At 49.3% G+C, this 13,884-nt stretch overlaps 2 long non-coding RNA genes across 2 annotated transcripts in view; both read right to left on the bottom strand.

Annotated features, from left to right (window-relative positions):
• Nucleotides 1-2,226, bottom strand: part of LOC107307586 — a 10,613-nt gene extending 8,387 nt beyond the window's left edge. Inside the window, exon 1 of the long non-coding RNA XR_001552451.2 lies at nucleotides 1,828-2,226. This is a non-coding gene — a long non-coding RNA (uncharacterized LOC107307586). The remainder of the gene's footprint in view (nucleotides 1-1,827) is intronic.
• A 2,737-nt stretch (nucleotides 2,227-4,963) lies between these two features.
• On the bottom strand, nucleotides 4,964-5,884 carry LOC107307583. Its single transcript, XR_001552448.1, has 2 exons — nucleotides 5,796-5,884; nucleotides 4,964-5,325 (listed from the first exon to the last, which is right to left on the bottom strand). It is a non-coding gene; the product is annotated as an uncharacterized LOC107307583 (long non-coding RNA).
• Between the last annotated feature and the right edge of the window lie 8,000 nt (nucleotides 5,885-13,884).

Raw genomic sequence — 13,884 nt, 5'->3', positions numbered from 1 at the left:
CGCAGCCAAAGACCAGGGAATCAACGAGTTAACAAAAACAACAACCAAATACAACAACAAAAAAACAAGCACACAAAACCAGCATAATAAAAGAAAAAAAAAAGGAATCCATGAACTAACGTTAACAGTCAGAAACGATAGGCGCAAACAGGAATATATCCACAAAGTAACAAAAACAAGATAAAGAATGGCTCACCCACCACTGAGGATGGAAGTGCACAGAACAAACTCCACAGAGGAGAAACCATCAAAAAAAATTCCACCCAGGGGCAGTCAGCCTTCAAAAATGAGCTGTAAGAGAGGTGCAGCCAGGCTCCATCCCTTCCAGTCACTCAGCTGCATTGCCCTCACCTGCACTAACCAGGGCTGACCAGGTCCCTTCCCTAGGTGATAATCAGTGGCTCAGACTGTGATTCAACAGTTCTCATACAGCGTATCTAAAGAAAAATAGCAAAGCATAGATGAAAAACACAACAACAAATAAACCATGAAGGATTTTAGGAAATAACACAGAATTAAAAAAAATAATAATAATAAAAGCAAAGGCAAGGAAAAATAGGAAGAAAAAAAAAAAGAAGAGAAAACAGACCATAGAAATAACAATAAAAAAAATTGCACAGTTCACATGAGCTTACGCTATGGCCTTTGGAAAAAACAAGCTGCCTTTGTGGGTTCCTGCTCCTGAGGCTTCTCTTCATCACCTTTTGGGCCAGCAGCGCGAGAGGCTTTCCGTTAAAACAAATCTATACCCTGCGTACCTTCCTTCATCCCAAAACAAAGTCCAACCTAGAGTTGTGGTGCAGACACTGGATGCTGACCAGAGCAGTAAAAGAACAGAAGAGGGGAAAAGCAGATACAGGTAAGACACCTACACGAGAGCAGCAAAAGAGGGGAAAGGATACAGATAGGAAAGAAGGGCAGAAAATGGAAAGGTGCAATAGAGAAAGAACTGGACATGTGCAGGGAGAAAGCAGATTGCAGAGCTACACCAAGGTGTGGCTTCTCCCTGTGTCCCTGTCCACCACTGGCAACATCCCCCAATGACAGGGATGATGCTGCCCCAGCAGCTGATGGGGTTGTGCCTGGGTTGTGTTCCATGCAGACCCCTGACAGCTGTCTGCGGCCAGCCAGATATCTATTTCTCTCACGGTGGCCTGCACAGCACAGGAATCAGGACCTGCAAGCCCAAAGCCTCCTTGGCTCTGTTACTCACCGGAGATTGAGGGTCCTGTACCTCCAGTCTGTACCTCTTCCAGGTGTCACTTGGAAGACACTGTGGATGTCCACCTGGTGGAACTGCAGTCAACAAACACAAATGCAAAAGAAGTAAAAAAGGATTCTTCTACCTCACTGGCTCTAATCTTCATTAAAAGATATTCTGCTGTGAGCACACTGGAAGCATTTCATATGCTGCACAACAAAATTGGGGGTGAGCTGGTTTCAGCCCTCCCTAATCTCATTTAAGAGCTGGCTGTTGAAGGGAAAGAATCTCTACAGTAATATTTTGTGAGTCCTGTTCTTCAGAAAGGGGTCTTTGGTTTGTTGTTTTGTTGTGGTTCATTGTTTTTGTGGGTTGTTTTTTTTTTTTTCAAGAGATTCTGTTTTATTTATTAGTTTGAGTCCTTCACCATTTCCTAAAGAAAATTAATAAACAGAGTAAAGCAGCTGTATCTGCCTCCTGCCTTGTCACTACAGTTACCCTTTGAGGTTCTGATTAAAGGGCTGAACACTTTGGAGTTGACCGCCACAAAAAGTCCCTGGCTGTGCCGGGCCCCCTTCCGGCCCAGGCCCCAAAGCAGCCCCGACTGTGCTGGGTTCCCCTCTCACCTGGGCCCTGCAGTGGCCTCAGCTGTGCCTGGTCCCCCTCTGCTCTGGGCCCTGAGCTGGCCCCAGCTGTGCCTGGTCCTCCTCCATCCTGGGCCCCAAGGCCCTGCCTCTGCCTGCTCCCCCTCTGCTCTGGGCCCTGAGCTGGCCCTAACTGTGCCAGGCCCCCCTCTGGCACAGGCCCTGCCTCAAGCCCCGCCCCCTGTGGGCAGCAGTGCTAGTGCCTGTTGGTTTTGCTCTCTTCCCTCTTCTTTCCCTGTTCTCTTCACAAATGCTTTCAGATCCCCCAGGATGACGTGCACTGACACTGCTGCCTTCTTCCTGCACAAACTTTCTGGGCAGCTCAGCTTTTTCTACAGAGCAGCGTGCCTTTGGAAGTGCTTGGAGGATGTAACTAACAGCAGAGAAACACTGAGCTCTTCTGGGTCTTTCTAGGACATGCAAAGAGACAGAGAGAGTGCTCAGCCTCGAGTGGTTGCTTGTATGCAGAAATCCCTGTCATGGTTGTCAACATCTGTGCTGTTCGCGGCTTGCTGTAGGCAGTAGTGTGTGACAAGAAGCCTACACTTATCAGTTTAGAGGAGGCAATTGATTTTAACAGTTCCCCTTTCTCCTTTCCTCGACACTTGTTATGGAGTTCTCCTATGCTATGTGCCGGTGTAATACCTCTGAGCCACAGTTTTGATGGATTCAGCGGAGCTCATGGCAACAGGTTTTAGCCAACCTCAGATCTGCTGTTAAGATACATAGATGATGATGATATCTGATGATAAGAGACAGAAAGAAAAAGCTACAAGGTGTCATTTTTTTTTTTCTAGTCAGCCACGTCATCGGTATATTTTCCATACTGTGACTTTTATCTTGATAGTGATGATCCCTTAAGCTTGCACTTTTAGCACAACACCTGCTGTGGAGATTCCCACCAGTGACAAAGTAATAGTGCTGCTTTTCTGCCTCTCTCTTGTCTCAGATCGCATGCATATGATTTCCTCTGGATCTTGGGATAGTGTATTACTGTGTGAGTAAATAACATACCTCATCTCTAGAACAGCTAGTTTGCTCACATACTGGATACCTCTCTCCATGGTGGTTCATTCACCTGAGTAGACACCAAGTCTCCCTTGAAAGGATCTTTTCCCTCACAACTGACGAGGGTCCTCACCACTGGGAAAAAGACTGTGTCCCTTTTCCAATTGCTTTGTCAATGTCACTTTCCCTAGAAAGAGATCTCAGCTGCTTGGCTTCACTGCCCACTAAGTCCAGGCTACTGGCCCCACCATCCCAGCACTGCAGTAGCCAGGTGGCAATGTGCACTCTCAGCTGAAGGCTGTAATCCTTTTGCATATCACATAGCCCAGTTAACATCAGAGGTCAGATGATTTATGTCTCTCCCTCCTCCTCCCCATCTTCATCTTCTGTCCTACTACATCTTCTGTCTACGAGGAGTCTCTCTCACACAGAATCACAGAATTGTTGCAGTTGCGTTCTACAAGAAAGACATTGAGGCCCTGGAGCATGTCCATAAAAAGGAAGCAAAGCTGGTACAGGGTCTGGAGCACAAGTGTTATTGGGAATGCCTAAAGAAGCTGGGATTGTTCAGTCTGGAGCAGGGGGGTTGTAGAGGGAATTGGAGAATCACCAGTGTTCAAAAAGATCTCCAAAATCATCTAGAAGAATAATTTTTTTGTAATATTCAGCCTGAGAGTGCTGAGGTATAATGCAGAACAGTCTGACCTACATGTGACTGTGGGGCCCTGATGTTCTTCCCATGGGCACACAAACACTCAGTGACCATACTGGAAAGCAAAAAGCAAAGCAGAAGACAATCCTCAGCTGCAGATGGTGATGACACTCACAGGGATAAGAGAGAACTGTGTGTGATAGCTTTATATTAAAAAGTGAATGACTGATTGTCAGCAGAGATGTGGTCTAGCACTTGTCCTACTGGAGAAAAAGGACCCAAAGGAAACCTCAGCTGTATCAAGAAGGGAGGACACCAGGGAGGAAGAAAGCCTGTCTGTGAGGAGTGTGGGAAGAGCTTCAGCTGCAGCTCCACCTTTACTGGGCCCCAGTGAAACAACACAGGGTAGAGCCTCTTTGAGTGCCTTGACTGCAGAAGGAGGTTATGTTCAGAGCTGGGAGCTCATTGCACACCAGGGGACCCACGTACAAAATGCTGTGAACGTGCAGCCTACAGGAAGAGCTTCAGGTGCTGCTTGACCTTCGTGAGTTACCAGAATGTCTGCACTGGGGAAAAGCTGTGCATGTGTGTGTGCCAATGAGTTCACATGGCAAAAAGCCTTACAGATGCCTCAAGTGTGAGAAGGGCTTTGTGCGGAGTGCAGAGCTCCTCACTTGCAGGAGATGGCACTCATGGAAGAAGTGCTGCAAATGTCTTGAGTGTCGGAAGAGCTTCAAGCACAGCTCCAACCCTGACAAGTACAAGAGGATCCACACAGGGCAGAAAGCTTAGAAATGCCTGCAATGCAGGAAAAGCTTCATCCCAAGCTTGAACCTCATTAAACAGTGCCTCATCCACATGAGAGGAAGGCCCTACGTATGTCTTGCCTGCAAGAAGAGTGTCTTTCAGGCCTCATTTCCCATGGGAAAAACCCCACTGGAGAGATTTTGCGGATGCGGGAGACCGATATGCTTCTTACCACACATGAGAAGTTTGCAAAGGAAATTGCATCACTGGCACTCTCTGGATAAGGGATTTAAACAGAGACAGGAAGGTTTAGGTTGGATATTAGGTTGAAAATTTTTTACTCAGAGGGTGATGAGACACTGGCACAGGTTGCCCAGGGAGGTTGTGGATGCTCCATCCCTGGAGGCATTCCAGGCCAGGCTGGATGTGGCTCTGGGCAGCCTGGTCTGCTGGTTGGAGACCCTGCACACTGTGGTCCTTTTCAACCCAGGCTATTCTATGATTTTATCAAATTTCAAGGAAGTCACATGGAAGAGACGAGCCTTTGATTTGCTCTGCATCTCCTACACCTGATCACTGCCTTGCTTGGCAAATGGTCTTTCTGTGGGGTGTAGATGAGGAAAGGGGAGGAAGAAAATAAAGCAGCTGCTTTGTCCAAGAGTTCTTGTTTCATTTGAGTCTGGCTATATTTTCTGAAACTAAAAGACAGTGTGTGAAAGAAGGACAGGGAAAGGTGCAAGAATGTTTTGGTTTTGATTTTGGTGAATGCAAGCAGAAGAGTAGATGTGTGTGTGCTGAGAGCAACGGCTTTACAGCTCATCTCTGGGTGCTGACAGGAATGCAGGCAGAGCTCTTTGCTCTCCGTTCTTTCCTACAAGGCTGCAGCCCTTCGATGAGCAGCACAATGACAAGCCAGGGGTAGCAGCAGGAGATGCAGCTCAGTCCTCTCCAGCAGCAAGGTGCATTTATTCCTCTTGCTGCTTCTTAACATAGAAGGTGTGTTGAGCTTCCACAGTCAGAGCTTCGGTAGCCTGTTTTGAAGGTGTAAGGTGAGAATGATACAAGGATGGTGGCTGTAAAGTAGAAATAATACAAAGATGGTAATAATACAAGAATGATGCTGATATATATCCAAAAAGGGTATCTGTCGGTGCTCAGTTGAGTTAGAGAGCTCTCTTAGTTTCCTGTAGCATCAGAATAGTCTGTCCTTGTTGTGCTCAGCATACATCTTATATACCATTCACTTACAAGCAAGACATTCCTGTTCCTCTAGCAGTTCCTCTAATCAGCTCATTGGTCCCAGCTTCTCCCAAGCAACAGTGATAAAGGATGAGAGGTTTCTTAAGAATAACAGGATTAACAGTGCGTATCAATGGAACCTCCTGTCCACCCTTAGAAGCAAACAGACACTGCTTGCTCTTGACTCACCCTCTGGTCTTGCAGGGTTTCACAGTGATAAGGTCTACCAAAGAGTCTGATAAGCTCCTTGGTGACTCGCTCACAGTTACATCTACCCCCAAAGGTATCTATAGGAAAAACTCACCAAAATGGATGCCTTCAATCTAGCTGGAATATGCAAATGCTGGTTATCCAACCTCCACAATGGAGCAGTCTCAAAAGAGATGCTGCCTTAGTGGTGGTCAGTGCTAAAATGAAGTCTAGGAGAGGTGGAGTCAAGCTCCAGCCCTTCCAGGAGCACAGCTGAATTACCCTCACCTGTGCTCCCACAGCTCACCCCACACTTGCCCCAGCTGATCGATCAGAGGTTCAGGCTGGGATTACCAGTTTCCCATACAGGGGAAAAGCAAGTGCCTTCTGGATCTCGAGATGCTCAGCATCCTGGCCAGCCACAAAGGAGAAACAGACAGTGGTGAAGAATACACTGTCTCTGTATCTGCAGGCAAATGAGGGGTTTGCAGTCTTTGCTGTGGCAGCTGGGATGTAACAAACACCAGGAAGAGCGGCTAGAGAGGGACTGCTGTCATCCCCAGGCATACCCGTGCACTCCAACCACCTTAGGTAGTTCTCCATTGTCATTCCAATCATTTTGCCTGCTCATAGACTCCCAGGGAGGGGTCTTAGCTGCTCCCATCCCTGTCCATCTGGGCCTGCTTCCCACTCTGGCCAGTACATGATATGTGGAAAAAGAGTCTGACCACTTGGGAACAATATAAGAATGTAGTCAGGGACTGCAGAGATGTGACCAGGAAGGCTAAAGCCCACCTGGAGTTGAATCTAGCTAAGGAGATAAAGAATAATTAAAAAGGCTTTTTAAAATACGTTAACAGCAAAAGGAAGGCTAGGGAGATTGTGGGCCCCATACTAAGTGAGGGGGGTGCTCTGGTAACGGGGATGCTGAGAAGGTGGAAATACTGAAGGCCTTCTTCGCTTCTGTCTTTAGTGAAAGGGCTCTCCCTCAGGAATCCCAGACCCTGGAGGTTGATGAGAGAGTCTGGGGAATGGGAAATTTCCCTTTAGTCAGGGAAGAGGTGGTCCGTGAGTGCCTAGGAAACATTAAGGTCCATAAATCCATGGGACCTGATGGGGTGCATCCACAGGTGCTGAGGGAGCTGCTGGAGGTCGTTGCTGAGCCGCTCTCTGTAATCTATCAGAGGTCTTGGAGAACTGGGGAGGTGCCAGAAGACTGGAGGACGGCCAATGTCACTCCAGTCTTCAAAAAGTGCAAGAAGGAAAACCCAGGTAACTATAGGCCAGTCAGCCTCACCTCTGTCCCAGGGAAGGTAATGGAACAGCTTGTGCTGGATGCCATCTCCTGACAACTGGGTGATAAGGAGGTTATCAGGAGTACTCAGCATGGGTTCACCAAGGGGAGGTCGTGCTCCACCAACCTGGTGATCTTTTATGAAGATGTCACTAGCTGAGTGGACGGGGGGAGAGCGGTAGATGTAGTCTACCTTGATTTCAGTAAGGCTTTTGATACTGTCCCCCATGACATCCTTATAACAAAGCTGAGGAAGTATGGGATAGATGAGTGGACGGTGAAGTGGGTCGAGAAGTGGCTGACTGGCAGAGTGCAGAGGGTTGTCGTTGGCAGTGCGGTGTCTTGTGATCACTGAGCACTCAGCCCGCCTAAATCTCGTAGACTCGCTAACAACCCTCAGGTGTAAGAGTATGTTAGTTGCAAGACACACTATCCGATACTTATGAGTCTAACCACCCTTCATCCACACACTCTCCTAACTAGAATGCGCATCATATTCACCACTCCTTAAACCCAGTAAGAGCAGTGCAAAGTCTCTGACTAATGCTGCAGGGTGGCTCAAATGAGATGGAGCGACAGGCCCGGAATTAGAGGTCAAGCAAATATCGAAGTGAAAGTGCCCCGATACACCACCGGAAGTGATGGTCAGCAAAACCCGAAATGAGTCTATCCTGAACACCCGAAGTGAGTCACCAACCGGAAAGTGACGTTCACTAAATGTTCGCGCGGAAAGTCGATTATGTAATCAGCAGAACCCGAAGTGAGGTCACCACACCTCGAAGTGATCACCAAACGCCGAGTGAAGGTCAACCACAGAGGTGCCACGAAAGTTCCAGAGGTCACCAAGCACCCGAATGACGGATCTATCCAACCCGGAAGTGAACGTTCACTAAAACACCGTAAGTGAGGTTCCCAGCCATAACCCAGAAAGTTGAACCCATATGCAGAGCCCAGAAAAGGTATACACACGACACACACCTACTGGCAAGATCAAGAGAACAGCGAACCCGGCAAGGAGGTCCACCAAACCCAAGAGCCGGAAGTGACTCACTGAAACCGGAAGTGTTTATATTTCACCACAAACCCGGAAGTGAGAGCTCACACCACCCGAATGAGTAAGCCAAACCCCGAGTAGACGTCACATAAAGAAGCTGAGAATAATACCCGAAGTGAGGTCACAAAACCCGGAAGTGATGTCACCGACAAAACCGGAAGTGAGGTCACCAACCCACGGAAATAGGTCACTCTACACCGGAAGGAGGTCACCAAACCCGGTAAGTTGACGTCACTAAACCCGGAAGTGAAAAGGTCACCAAACCTCAGGAATGAGGTCACGCACACCCCGGAAGTGAGGTCACCACCCGGAAGTGACGTCACTTAAACCCGAGTGATGTGCAGCATACCCTGAAGTGAGGTCAGCAAACACCGAAGTGAGGTCACGCGACACCCGGAAGTGAAGTCAGCAAACCCGAAGAAGTGAGGTCACCCAAACCCGAATGAGGTCATCAACCGAAGTGAGGGTAAGCAGACCAGGAAAGTGAGGTCTGCTAATTCGGAACTCAGTCGCAAGAGCGCGAGAATGACTTCATCAGAACCCAAGAAGTGAACTTCAGCAAACCCGGAAGTGAGGTCAGCAAACGCGAAATTGAGAGTCACCACAACCCGGAAGTGAAGTTCACCACACCCGAAGTGAACGGTATCACACACCCGGAAGTGAGGTCAGCAAACCGGAAGTGAAAGGGTTCACCACACCCTGAGTGAGTCAGCAAAAACCCGAAGTTGGAGGTCACGCAACACCCGAAGTGAGGTCACCAACCCCCGGAAGTGAACTCACTAATCCCGGAAGTGAGGTCACAAACCCGAAGTGAGTCAAGCAAACCCGGAATGAGGTCACCACCATCCCGGAAGTGAAGGTCACCAACCCGGAAATGAGGTAACCACACCCGGAAGTGAGGTCACCCAAACCCGGAAAGTGACGTCAAACTAAACCCGAAGTGAGGTCAGCAAAAACCCAAGAATGACTTTCAAGCAGACCCAAAGTGAGGTCACGCGACATCCCGGAAAGTGAGGTCAGCAAACCCGGAAGTGAAGGTCACAAACCCGAAAGTGAGTCACCTAAAACCCCGAATGTGACCGTCACTAACCGAAAGTGAGGTCACCACAACCCCGAAGTGAGGTCACCAAACCCGGAAGTGAGGTCACCAAACCCGGAAGGACGTCAACTCAAACCCCGAAAGTGAGGTCCACCACAACCCGGAATGACGTACACTAACCCGGAAGTGAGGTCACCACACCCGGAAAGTGAGGTAAGCAGACCAGGAAAGTGAGGTTGCTAATTCGGAACTCAGGTCTGCAAACCCAGAAGTGACTTCAGCAGACCCAGAAGTGACTTCAGCAAACCCGGAAAAGTGAGTCCAGTCGAAACCGTGCGCGGATAGCTGAGGATATCTGACCACATGGGAGTGCAGGGTTTCGTTGCAGTCTATACGCTGGTAGTCTAGGCTTGAAGTCACTCACACTAAAACCGAGAGAAAGTGGAAGGGAAAAACGCAGGCAATCTCAAGCCTGGAAGTTGCGTGTTCTAGACATTTGCGTCCAACACGATAAATTTGACTGTAGTACATCACAGATCACCCACCGCGGCTCGCACACCTCACTAGCTATTCTCTGCAAGATCCACAGGTCGAGTTCTCTATGCACTCAGATGTAAGGAGGACAGTGGCTGACTCAGACGCGGAGGGTTATGTGATGGAGGTCTATCTCCTATCGTATAGACCTGTATGAGCAACTATGAGAGGCACTCACGGAACTGATATGGGGTCATCACACTGCGCGCGGATACTGTGACTCAGCCCAGACGCTCCGAGAAATAGTTATGCCACAGAAGTGTGTCACCCACTACACCCAGAGTGGAAGGTAGCGCAGAAGGGCACGAATGTTGACGCTATCCATCTGAGAGAACGCACCATCACGGAAAAATGTGGTGCGCAGTTCAGTGCAACCGAATGGGCTCAGATGTCGATATTTTCCACCGTTGGAGCCACGAGTTGATTATGTCATGAAGTGTGTTGAGATAAAGAGATCCCATATAAGGAAGAGCGATAGGTTGGATGTTTAGAAAGGTGTCAGCATGTCGAGAAGTGTGAGGTAAGGATGATTCTCCTTTATCACTGATCCCTAGGTGAATGCCTCGTTGTGAATTAGTGTCTCGATATACGAGTGGTCCTCCAGTACAGACCCAGGGGAATCGATCCTAGTCAAGGTTGAAAAAGAGTCAGAACACACCCGCAAGCAAGGCCCCAACAAAAATGGTAGAAGGGCCCCTGGAAGCCATCTACCCTATTAGGAGAGACTTAAGGGAACTGGTGTTTTATGCGAAGAAACACTTGAAAGAAAAGAAAAAAAGGTCAATAGAGAGAGAATTTGATCCAGGTTTATAAAATACAATCAGAATTAATTGTGAGGTGTGGGACCATATTAATATGGTCTAAGGCGATTGTTGGAGAGGGGAATTCCAAAGCAATATTAATACAAATTGGAGAAGAGGAACTTTAGCAATTCTTTTATAATTTGTGGATGGGAATGGAATTAGTAGAGTGACTTGCCCTTGCGAGTCTCTTTCTCCACGTCCAGTGCCTAACGGGAGGACATAACACAGGGTGGTATGGGACTGCTACGTATATTGTGCTCCCTTAGCAGCGCTATGATCACATGGTCTTTACCCACACACCCGTGAGTGAGAATCGGGTATAGAAAGAATGCGTAGGCTTTATTCAGGCAGGCCACCTTGCCCCGCGGAAGACGTGGTACGCGTCTCCCTTCCTCTGAGAGACCTATCACCAAGACCCTGCCAGACAGCCGAGCTATTGTGCGACGTGGTCGATAAGGGAGCCTGCCCTTGGCAAGGGTTGCTCGAATGATCTCTAGCAGGACATTTTCCTCCTCTCCCCATACACTCCTGTGACCTGTGATTCTGTTCCACACGACCCAGCCGCGTCCCAGGCATGGCCACGACGTTAGCAGGCGGAGTGGGACGAGCGCTGGGGTTGTCTCGGCGTATTTCCTGCGTGCAGCCATACACCTGCCCTAAGAGCGAGAGCCAATGCTATGGCTATCGTTCCTCCAGCTACTCCTGCTCTTTCCACAATCTGACTCCTTGAACACTCGGCACCATTTTACCTTCAAACACCCCTGCGTCTCGCTGTTACCCAGACCCTTTGGGGGTTAGTGAAATTCAAGGTCACGCCTGCCACCAGTGGGTTCTGCGGGAGTAGTTGTATATTCACCAGTTCATAGGTGGGTCAGAGAGCACACCTATCTATCTATCCATGCAACATCTCGAGTCTTTGCCCCCTCACGACTCCCTTCCTCACTCCTTGATAACCTGACTGCAGTGTTGTCTCTTTTTATACACAAACTTTACAACCACTTTGCAAGTTTTTTATACAGGCAACCCTAACCGACTCTTAAAACCATCCTAGCACCTCCTCTTGCATGCACGTCATCAACACACATAAAACACTCCTCATACTCAGAAAAGCTCTGAAATGGAAATATTTAGGATATTTAGTCTCCTGTTGAAATTTGCCCACTTTATGTCAAACACCCAAATGCTCCATCAACTCTGAGGGTTTTTCTTTGTCAGAGGCAACCTATGGTATAATTATTTCTTTAAAACAGAAAAACAAGCAAACAAAAATCCATCTCCTGTCTGCAGTGCTGTTCTGCTCTGAGGAGCGAGTCAGAAAACTTTAGTCTCCAGGCACCGACATCTGTTGAACATGAAACTAAGGAGAGAAAGAAGGATGGGGAAAGAAAAAATGCTAACTTCACGACTATTGGGCGCGGTACTGGGCTGAGGGTGGGAGTTTTCAGTCATTTTTGTTGTCTTACGGGAAGGGGTGAGTTTTCTTCTGTTTTTTATGACTTTTCTTCTAGCTCTGACTCTTTTGGCTATTTCAGCTAGGGCGCTTGTCTGGTCATATTAATATCACGTGCTCTCCTCCTTAACCTTTTGGTACTGCATGTGTTTCCCAGGCAGCATTTCACCACGTACAGACTGGTGTACGTTTATTTGCCTGAGTGATTCATCCACAGCGTAACTGGGGAGGTGAAAGTCAGTGTGAGAAAGTGAATGTGATTCACACTCTCTCAAGTATTGCTTTAAGATGCTTTAAGATGTTCTTTATTTGTGAGGTACAAAGTGCTCTCTGAGGCCTCTTCTAAAATGGTCCTAGCTAGCAGTTACAGGTTATTGAAATGTGTTTTTAATTCTGCGCTGCTTTTCTTAGATGCCTGTATCTGCCCTGGTATCCTTTGCAGAAGCTCTGGAGCATGGATACAGCAAATTCAAGAGTCCTTTTCACCAGCAAATGCGAGCTACAGGTGTGACACAGGCAGTCCATTGCCTCCTTTTCAAGACAGGCGCTGTGGTAAGTCCAGGAGTTGGCATCCTTAATACACAGTGGGATTACAGCCATCTTTGTTCAGTAAGGAGGTTATCATTACCTACAAGTAGAGCCCATCTGTACTACAGGAAAGTTTATGTGGAATGACTGTGCTGATGAAGGTGGAAATTTTCTCTTTTGGATTAGACCAGCCCACAAAGCAAAATGAAATGGAGGAGGGAGAAAATGTACTCATAGTTCTTGCTTAGTTCTAATTGCAAAGCAAATGACTGCCTGCTAGTCAGAGCAGGATGGTGCCTGCTGTCTGGGAAACCTCATGCAGAAGCACTGGAGCTTTTGCATCATGTGCTCCCACCCTTGTCCCCTGCCTGAGGCGGGCCATAGGGCACCCACAGCCTCTGGGCAGCCTGGGCCAGGGCCTCACTGCCTCTGGGGGAGGAATTTCCTCTACCCATCTACCTCCATTTCCACTCTTGGAGTTTAAAGCCATTCCCACTCGTATGATCGCTGTCTGCCAATGCCAAGTGACATGCAAGGTCTGGTAGTGGGTCAGGTAATGACACGACAACAGTACACGGACAACTGTAGTATAACTATCAATTTATTGGTAGTGTGGGGCCTGGAAAACTCTGGTTGATGACAGCAGTGGTTCTGTGGATGTCAGATGGTGCCCCAAACCAACCCACTGGGGGTGCTCCCACCTCCTGATGGATGGTGGAGAGGAGCAGGAGGGCAGAGGTGGTGCTGGGGAAGGGCTGGGGGCTGCTGGGCCTGGTCTGTTTCCCCCTGGCAGTGGTTTTCCAGGTGTCTGATGCCCCTAAGCTGACACGGTGGGCAGGGGGCACTCCTACCTGCTAAGGGATGGTGGAGGGGAGGGCTGTGGGGGAGCCTGGGGGTGGCCAGGCCTGTCATGCTGGGGGGGCTGCTGCCATCCTTTGAATGATGGTGTAGGGAAGCGTAGAGGTGTTGCTGGGGGGTCTGGGGGCTGCTGGGTCTGGTCTGTTTCCCCCTGGAAGTGGTTCTCCATGTGTCTGATGATGCCCCTGAGCTGACACCCTGGGGGGGCTGCTCCCACCTCCTAGAGGTGATGGTGGAGAGGAGCGGGAGAGCAGTGGGGGTGCCTGAGGGGGCCACTCCCGTCCCCTGAAGGATCGTGGAGGGGAATGGGAGGGTGGTGACGGTGCCTGGGGAGGTGGGGGGCTGCTGGGCTGGTTGTGCTTCCCCCAGGCAGTGGTTGTCTGTCTCTTGGACTGTTTCCCCACCTCTGCACTCTGCGTCCCCTGATGGATGCTGGAGGGGAGGAAGAGGGCAGAGTTGGTGCTGGGGGCTGGGGGCTGCCGGGCCTCTCATGCTTCCCCAAGGCAGCAGTTGTCCGGGTGCTGGGTGATGCTCCGGAGCTGAGGGGACCGCTCCCGCCCCCTGAAGGATGGCGGTGGGGGTGGGGGAGGCGGCGTTGATGCCCGGTGGGGCCGGGGGCTGCTGGGCCTGTCGCTCATCTGCCA

Source organism: Coturnix japonica, unplaced genomic scaffold, assembly GCF_001577835.2.
Source record: "Coturnix japonica isolate 7356 unplaced genomic scaffold, Coturnix japonica 2.1 chrUnrandom688, whole genome shotgun sequence".
Taxonomy (NCBI): domain Eukaryota; kingdom Metazoa; phylum Chordata; class Aves; order Galliformes; family Phasianidae; genus Coturnix; species Coturnix japonica.
Note: the sequence above shows the minus strand (reverse complement) of the source record. Positions and strands in the feature narration are given on the sequence as shown.